We start from the raw sequence: 9,729 nt of genomic DNA on the forward strand, positions 1-9,729 counted from the left end.
CCCTCACCCTGGTACAGGGCAAGAAGATAGGTATTGGGATTGGACAGCCCCGCAAAGGAATGCAATCAGATCTGCCAAAAGTTGGTTGTTAAAAATTACTTAACATCCTTGCTCCTCAGGTTACTTATCTATAAAATGGAATCGGATGATACCAATGGCTGCAGGGGGCTAGCGAAAGTGAAAGATAACGGATACAAAACATCAAGCACTGAATAAACAGAGCTCACTCTTCATAAATAGTAGCTACTTTGGGTTGATTGACTTTGTGTTGACTTCTTGTGAACTCTGCATTTATGGAGTGCTTAGTGTATACTCAGCTAGAGGTAAACAGGTGGGTGTGACTGAACTTCCAGGCATCTAATCTTTTAAACCATCCGCCGGCTTGTTCTGGCATGGACTCTCCCTCCCTGGGCACCCAAGTTTTCAAAGGAGAAAGCTCCCAGCCTGCGCCCTCCTTCCCGGGCTGTACTCCCTGGGTCCTCCTGCGTGCCATGTTTCTACCCTGCTAGAAGTCCTCCGTGTCCAAGACTACTGTCATAAAGTTTTATTTGGAGATAAGGAATGCAAGGCTATGTTAGGAAGTCAACAGAAAGCATTGGAAATGAAAAGAATAGAGCACTTTCATATAATCTAGTAACATTATGGAATCTTGATATAGTCTCCAAGTCACGTAACTAGAGTATCTACTCTGGGCTCAGTGCTATCTGGGCCCAATGTTACAAATGTTGTGACATTGTGTATGAGTGTCCGTTTTCCAATCAGTCAGGTGATGACTCCAAGAGTCAGTGGTATGCTGATAAATATCTGCCAATAAGTTCTCTAGGGAAAAAATATATGTATATAAAATATATATGTGTGTATATATACACACACAAGTTGCCTGTATATGAATATATGCATTCGTACATAAGTTGATTATAAATTTTGCCAGTGTAAAATATTGTAGTACACAATTTACAAATAATAAGAAAATATATAATGTTCCTTATTGTACATTTCACACAGCCAAGTCGTTCTCACAGAATGCTTTCATAGACGTTTGCCAAATTACCATATCCGTTACCAACCTATGATAGCTAGTGATGAACACCAGTTTAGATATGAATGTTAGTTGATATTTTCATTTTTTTTTATTTTAGAGAGAGAAAGAGAGAGAGAGAGAGAGAGAGCGCACAGGGGAGGGGCAGAGGAGAGAAAATCCGCACTGAGTTTGGAGCTCGACAAGGGGTTTGATCCCACAACCCTGGGAACATGACCTGAGTCAAAACAGAGCCGGATGCTCGACCATCTGAGCCACCCAGGTGCCCTGATATTTTCATTTTAGTTAACAAGAAAGATGGAAGTGAAAGGATGGAGATGTGTGTTGGCATCTCGCTTGTTTATCAATGACATGAGCAGCTTCTTTGCTGACTCAGATCAGTTTTTGAAAATGAAAATAATATTCCTCCGTGTTTTGGTGGGTTATTCACAATGGAACAGCTATAGACATGGCACATTTTTTAAGTTTAACTTGCATTGTTAACATTTTACCCACCACTCTTTTATGTCTAGGCAATCAACAAATTAATAAATCGAGGCTTGATTTGTGACGTTTGCTGATTTCCGTGGTATAAATGCTCCCAACCATGACTACTTTAGAGCTACCAAGATAATTTTGCTGAACATGGAATTACAAAGATATGTGACCCCCATTCTACAGTATTTTTCATCATACAGATGTGATGGATGTAAGTAAACTCAAGAGCACAGAAAATGGTAAGAGACAGTCCAATAATTAGGAAGTGATGACTTTGAGCATCTATTACTGTTGTTTTCATCATAACTTATTTAATTAAGTTTTATAGTTTAATTTTTAAATAACGGCCATGTTGAACAATCAGCTCGCACGATTTCTGAAAATTTAACAATCGGCTCATAAGCTGGCTTAAGGACACCACTGTCAAGGGCATAATGTATTTTCACTGGAAATTGTATTAAAAAACATACTATTTCTTAATATTGTTCAGGAAAGGGTGAGGAAAGAGATGGGGAAAGCGGGTAGGAGGAAACAGGGTTTATGGAGAAGTTCAGTTTCAACTGAACAGACGCTGTCTTTGCCAACAGAAACCATCAGTGTGGGCACCAAACCCTTTGAAAGTCCTGCCTGAACAGAAGTCCATTCTCTGCCCCAATTTTGCTTTTGCCCAGGCCTGTATACTAGCTCCGCCTCCGGCGATAGTCAGGTGTTCAGCTTTCCCATTCAGCCACGTGGAGCACTGGCTGAAAGATCTAGATGTGAACTGGAAGAAGTGTGTAGTTCCCCCACATCCATTTCTACCTCACACCCATGTCCTGGCCCTTCACCCCCCGTTCCCAGTGCTGAGAGTGGGGGGCCAGCCTGTGTCCTTTATCCATGGGGATCCTGTGGTCTCCCACTTTGCCCTTCTGTCTTCAGATAAAGTGGATAGGGCACTCTGTTCCCCAAACCCCACAGAATTGTGAGCGATGTCACGGGCCCCCGGGAAGAAAGGCTGGTCCAGGCTCCCCATCTGGTTTCCCCTTGAGATTTCTTCACAGTCTTTCTCCCACAACTCCAGCCTTGGGATTCTGTGTCTCACACGTTAGGGCTGAACTGGAAAGGGAGAGAAGAAGCATTGCATGGGGAGAAAAGGAAGTGCCAAGGAAGGCCAGCTGAGTCTCCCTCCTATCGACTTCTCGTGGTTGGCCAACCCACTGGAATTCATTTTGTCTGCGTGCCACCATCAGCATGGAGACGGAAGGGACTTTGGGGAACACGAGGTCCGATGTTCCTGGCAGGTGAGAAAACCCAGGCCCATTGAAGCAAAGTCAACTGCCCATGGCCCCATAGGCGGTATGGAACAGCAAGGATTCAGCCACAACCCTTGGAGGCACAGCCCAGAGCACTGCCCAGATGGTTTCCACACCTTCTCACAGAGTTGGAAGCAAGCAGAATTCTTCAGAGTCAACAGCTTACACATCTTGGGATTTTTCTTCTCCTTTGACTCTGTTCCATTCCCGGAGGCTCTGGGTGTGTCTGTTGTAATCTTCTACCATATCTGTCTCCCACCTCCAGCTGCCAGACTCTGAGCCCTTCCATCACGTGAGCCACCACCTAGTCATCTCTGCTACAGCAGAAGGAGCCAGGCTCACACTCCGCACACCTGGATTTTAACCCCAGCTCAGCCTAGCTGTGTGGCTTGAGCAAGTGGTTGCCTTCTTTGAGCTCCAATTTCCATAATTGCAAAGTGGGAACGGCAGTACCTATTTACGGGGCCTCCTAACCATTAAACACCTGATGTGTATGGGCTTCCTAATACTAAGTCTGGTTCCTGGCAGACAAAACAGAAGCAACGTATTATGATGCTCGTGTCCTTCTATGTCCGTTACATTTTGCACAGCCTGGCAACAAGAGTGCAGTACAAGGACCTGAATGAATGAAATGGTTAAGGAATGAACATGCCTCAAACCCCTATCGCATGCTCCTTCCAAATATGCCTTGTGTTTTTCCCTTCTTTGCCATCCCTACTGTGACCATTTTCTTTCAGTTCCCTCCAATTTCTCGCCTGAACGACTACAGCCAGCTCCTGCTTAGTGTCCCTGTTTGGATCTGTCTTATACCCACATCGAGATCAGTCTTTTTACAGCTTAGCTTAAAGTCAGGGTCTGTGTCTCACGCAGCACCTCCATGATTTCTAAACAGGTTCAGTGAACAGCTAACCAATTAAATATGCAAAGTGGATATAGCTTTGTAGATGAAACAGACCATATAGAGAAAGATGATGTATATATATATATATATATATATATATATAATCATCTCCTCCCTTTTTCCTTCTATACCTCCAAATTCTTTCTGTTACCACCTACGTGCCATCTTCAGCATTAATAAAAGTTTAGCAGGTTTGTGCTAACAATAATAATTATTATTATATTTCTGGAACTGTGAAGGTATTATCTCATTTAGTTCTTATAACAACCCTATAAGGTAGGATAAAAGGACAAATTGTCACATGTGTTCTAGGCATGTAAATACTCTTTGCAAAGGTTCAGTTAAACGCTGGGTAATAGTGGGGCACCTGTACGGCTCAGTCGGCTAAGCGTCAGACTCTTGATTTCGGCTCAGGTCAGGATCTCACAGTTCATGAGTTCGAGCCCCACGTCGGGCTCTGCGCTGACAGCGCAGACCCTGCTTGAGATTCCCTGTTTCCCTCTCTCTCCGCCCTGCTTTCTCTCTGTCTCTGTCTCTGTCTCTCTCTCTCAAAAATAAATAAATAAATTTAAATACTGGGTAATAGTGGTAAACGCATGCTTAGTCTTATTTGGGGCCCTGGAAACATCCACTGAAATATGGAGGGGTGGGGCAGAGATGGCGAGGAAGTTCCCTTCATAGAGCCCCTCTTTGTGGTTGGGTGACCTTGAGCAAGACTGTTCACACTAGATCTCATTAGCAACTCACAGCTGATAACATTTACCACCTCTCGCCCATGTGTTGTTTGAATGAACTGCAAGTTCCTGGAGCCTGGCGAGATGGTGATCTTGGTCATTATTTGACCACAGCAATATGCACATGGAGGCCTCCACAATTTTGGCTTTTGCAAATGCAATAGAAATGAAGCAGGTATTATTATTCTCATTTTAAAGATGAAATCAATTGAGGCTCGGGTAGTGAAACCCGTTAGCTAGGATGAGATCGCAGGTTTTCTGATACCTACTTGTGTTCTCTATTGTTCTTTAAAATTATTTGTCATGGGTCCTTTGGAAAATCTGCTGATGATTTTGGAAATCGTTTAGAAAAATATGACACAACTATAAATGCACTTCCATGGCTGCCTAAGGCCTCCTATAGATTTGCCATTCATTTATTTCGGAAACATTTATTGAGCACTTTTCTGTGCCAGCCACTCTTCTGAGCACTAGGAATATAGTGATACAAAGCAGAATTTCAGCACTTCAGGAACTAACACTCCGAAGGTTGAGGAAGACAGTGAACAGATAAACAAATACATATATAAGGTATTAGCTGATGATGCCTGCCAGGAAGAAAAAATGAATCAGCATAAGAAAGACAGAGTGTTCCACACAGGTGCTGTTTTGCATTGAGTATTCAGAAGAGTGTTCTGATGAGGTCACATTTGAGCAATATTAGAAAACAGAAGAAGAAGAAGAAGAAGAAGAAGAAGAAGAAGAAGAAGAAGGGGAAGAAGAACCAAATTATGTAGGTATTTTGGAAAGAAGAATGTCAGCAAATACAAAGGCCCTGAGGTGGCAGGGCGCTCGGCTGTGTGGAGGCCAGAGTGGGGGAGTATAAGTATAGGGGACAGTAGCAGGAGATAATACAGGACCTTGAAGCCCTTTATGGAGGCAGTGAATGGCACGGAAGGCCACTGGAGGCATTCTAGACATTGGGGGCCTTTCTCCATACCAATACCACCAAACTATTTGTGACTTGACTATGTAATAGCAACTAGGCTAGATAATTGACCCATTCACGCAACAGTCCATTTGTTTCCTTGTCTTGGCCACAACATCTAGAAGCAAGTACTCCTGCCCAAGGGTCACCAGTCCCCATTATCTGACATACCAGGCAATACATTATCCTACTCACTACTCCAAATTCTATGATCTCATTTCTTCTTGCCGGTCCCACCCCAGGGCCTTTCCTGGAGTGGTCTCCATCAGCTAGAGAACCTTATCTTCTTCTTCACTAATCTTGATATCTTCTTCGTCTATAAGGGTTGGCCCAAGTCCCACCTGTCTTCCCCATATCTTCCAGGCTAACAGGATGCCTCACGTCCCCTCTATCTGCTAAGGACTATAATCCTCCTAATCTGGGTCAATCAGTTGGGTGTGAACATTGTGCTGCCCATATTAGCTGTTTCAGCTTTACCTGTTCCCTCCCTGGAGAGCACGTCTCTGGTTCTTTATTGCACACGTGTACAATGCTGGGCACATGATAGCATTTAATCAAACCAAATCAAGTCAGTTTATGACTGGAGTTTACATCCCATTCCTCTGGCACCTTGGCCTTTTCCAGATAACTGAAGTCGAGCCTGTCGAACACCAAACAAATATATTTAGTTCTTTTTAATAGACATCTTTCTGAGATGTATTTGACATTTCCAGAAATTCTGAATTCCCATCTGCCATACGGAACTATGTAATTTCAAAATCACTCAGAGATGTCACTCTAAAGACCCATTAGCATCCTGAACAGTATCACAGTTCTGTATCGGGTTTTAAGGCTTTCTGTCTCCTCCCTCCGTGTCATACAATGTCACCTGGATTTTGCTTGGGGCTCATCATGTATCCGTCTCCCCGGAAGGGCTTTGCAAGGCTTTCCCTACGAGGGTACTATGTTTCTTTTACTAAGGTCCAGGAAAATAGATCACTAGAAGTCTCCAGAAAACACTGCCTGCACACCTACTCGACCCCAAGCTCCATCCTAGGGAATACACTAAGTAAAACATAACAGCAACATCAACAAGCTTCAACCCCCTACACGCATGACAGTAATACATAGAGGCAAACACTGTAATGAAAGCATGCACGTGACAGAGTGACAACAAACTCTGTGGGCAGCGGGAGGAGGTTATAGGGGCTGCTTAGAGCAGTAAAAATTTGCGATAAGCTTGAAAAATAAATGGGGTTCACTAGAAAGAATAGACAAGGAAGACAGGTTCCAACAGAGGAAACAGTACCCTTGAGTAATTGATAGAAAACGAGAATCTAGACTCTATATAAGGCTTTGAAAGAGGGCATGAGAAGCTATGCACATAATCTTTAATCCTGGGGCTTTCTGACCGCTTATGTGGATACCCAGGGGACTCTTTTGATGGGTTTGGGATCAAAAGGTCCTGAGTGAGTCAGATTGCTGGGAAATGGACTCGTGGATAAATGGGGTCTAATTGTGGCCTGGGATGGTGGCTACTTGAAAGGACCTTGGCCATGGCTGTGGTAAAGAACGAATTTCCCGCAGGTCTGCAAATGCAATGGCATTTCTAAAATCAATTAACGCCGGCCAGTTGCAAGAAGAAAATAAGAGAATATTTTATGATATTCTAGGATGTCAGTGTTGGAAGGTCTCTTAGAATTAATCTGTTTTACCCTTTGATTGATTATTTGGTGATTAACTGAAGGTGGAGATCACATCAGAGACTTACCTAAGCTGATGTAGCTGGCGGCGGAGAAAGGACTAGCATTCCGGGTCTCCTGGTGTCCAGTCTGCTGTGTTCTTCTATTCCAAAATGTGCCTTTTGAATCTGTTATTGTATCTGTCACTTCATTTAACAAACATTTGCTGAGTGCGTGGGGTCAGTGAATATTTGAGTGAAGCTATGCATTGAAAAGGAGGGCAGAGCAAGGGAACCACATCATCTTTGGTAGGATGAGGTTCTGGGTTCCCGGAAATAGAAGGGCATATGTTGTGCCATCAGAACTCTCCATCGATTCACCTCCTACAAAGCGTCGGACGCTTTCAAAGGTTTCATTTAATTAGGCCTTCGGAAATGTTTATTTGCACGCATGAGATGCTGGGGATACAGTAGTGGACAAATTCATGAAGTCTTCACCTTCTGAGGACAGACCTTTATCGGGAAGAGATTTATACATTTACATTCATAATATAGCAGGACCAACCTAGTATGTCAGGATACCGGTAAATGCTAAGAAGAAAAATAAATCAGGAGAAAGAGATAGATAGTTGCAGAGAGGGCTATTGTATATAAAATGATCAGGGAAGTCCTTCCTGAGAAGGTGACATATGGCCAGCCACCTAGATGAAGTGAGAATGGACCATGCAGCTAGGAGGAAGAAGACCATGCTTGGTGCACTCAGGGAAAGTGTAAAGGCCCTGAGAAAAGAGTTTTCTTGGTGTGTTTCAGGAATAATAAGGGGTCACATGGCTGGAGCACGAGCAAGGGGGAGAAGTCGGGAAGACAGTATTAGCCAGGGCTGGGGCCAGGATATAAAGAAACACAGCCAGGGGGCGCCTGGGAGGCTCAGTCGGTTGAGCCTCTGACTTCGCCTCAGGTCATGATCTCGGGGTCTGTGAGTTCCAGCCTCGAGTGGGGCTCTGAGCTGAGAGCTCAGAGCCTGGAGCCTGCTTCGGATTCTGTGTCTCCCTCTCTCTCTGCCCCTCCCCCACTCATGCTCTGTCTCCCTCTCTCTGTCAAAAATAAATAAACATTAAAAAAAATAAATAACAATAATAACAATAAATAACAATAAATAACAATAATAATAGAAACACAGCCTGTAACAGAAGAGTAAAGGATAGAGAAAAACAAAACTCTCTGGACCAGGGAGCCACGCCCCTGTTTATAGTATTTTCTCTGCACCTGACTTCCTGAATGCCTCTGGATGTCTGATTGCCCCTCCTGGGCCTCAGTCTTCCTATCTACGATAAGCAAACAGAAGGTGACGACTAACGACCTCCCAGCTCTGTAGCCTGTGGACGTTGCTTATGCATCTCAGATTTACTCATTGGGCGGAAAGTAGCAGGTGCGTTGTGCCCGGAAGTACAGATGGCTCGTCCATGTTCCTGAACCTTCTGAGTGTCTCTTTATAGGCAGTCAAAGGTAGCTAACCTTACAGGCATTTCAAGAAAACCAAATTCTCTGTGTCCACAGACCTCCTTTAAATGTTTGAAGGGGACTTGCAGCAAAACTCATCTGTAAACCTAACAGCAGTGATAGAGGCCACAAGCAAACACGACTCATCTTGGTGGGAAGTGATCGGACGTCTCCTTTTATAATGGGTGAAATCACATCTTTTGCAAGTTGTGCATCATCCGTGAAGACTTTCTTCTTCTAATGATCGGCTGTCACTCCGTCTTTGTAAAGTGGGTAATGGAATTATTTTTAAAGCTTTCACTTAACAGCCTTGCTCTTTGTAAAGACCCGCTTAAGGAATGCAAGCATCTTTAGCTAGGGAAGTGACAACTGTCTGTGACATTAAATAGATCTCTTTCTTACCTGTCCTGTTAAACATGCGAGATATCAAACTCCTCTTCCGTATGACAGCGGTTAGATTTGTGCTCCGCGTCGTACAAAGCGTAGGGCGCACAGCTGGTGAACACACTGGGAGGTACACAGAGCCACATCAGGGTTACATTTAAAGGCCTTTTAACAGCACGTGTAAAGATAAAAATGCTGCCTCTGGAGGTTACAAGTTTCTCGTTACTGGAGATGATCAAGAAAAGACCATTAGGCAGGGTATTATAGACAGAGAGATGCGTCAGTCGGAGAACTGAACAAGCTGCCTTCAAAAAGCCCTTCCCACTCTGAGATCTTCTCCTCCATTAGCATAATCTTCCCTTAACCTGAATTCCTATTATCCAAGAGCAGGTCGGGGGTGGGGGAGGATTGTCAATGCCATTTTAATCGCCACACGCCTTTGCCAAGGAGATAAACCCAGCAAGGGCTGACTACAAATACCCGCAGCCAAAGAAATGGGTTTGAAGCCATGTGCAGTGGTTTAGAAGGTCCTAACTCCCGCGGGGAGAGAAAAGAGCGTGCACGTGTGCGCCTGGGTGTGTGTGCATGTGCTCACGTGTGCACGTGTGCGTGTGCACGTGAGTGCGTGTACACAGGCATGCATGTGTGCCTCCATCTGTATTTCTTGCCTGCGATGGGGTCTTTGTCTTCTAGGCTTTATTTTCTATTTTTTGAAAATCACAGGCTTAAATTAGTCTTCGTAGTTCATACTGAGAAATGGTTTGGGTGTTAACAT

At 44.1% G+C, this 9,729-nt stretch overlaps 1 long non-coding RNA gene across 1 annotated transcript; it reads right to left on the bottom strand.

Moving 5' to 3' along the window:
- Positions 1-1,774: 1,774 nt before the first annotated feature.
- Positions 1,775-9,266, bottom strand: LOC109268281 (uncharacterized). The gene is made up of 3 exons (XR_002080556.2): positions 8,973-9,266; positions 7,161-7,583; positions 1,775-3,426 (listed from the first exon to the last, which is right to left on the bottom strand). It is a non-coding gene; the product is annotated as an uncharacterized LOC109268281 (long non-coding RNA).
- Between the last annotated feature and the right edge of the window lie 463 nt (positions 9,267-9,729).

Source organism: Panthera pardus, unplaced genomic scaffold, assembly GCF_024362965.1.
Source record: "Panthera pardus isolate Hobbes unplaced genomic scaffold, ASM2436296v1 HiC_scaffold_26, whole genome shotgun sequence".
NCBI lineage: Eukaryota > Metazoa > Chordata > Mammalia > Carnivora > Felidae > Panthera > Panthera pardus.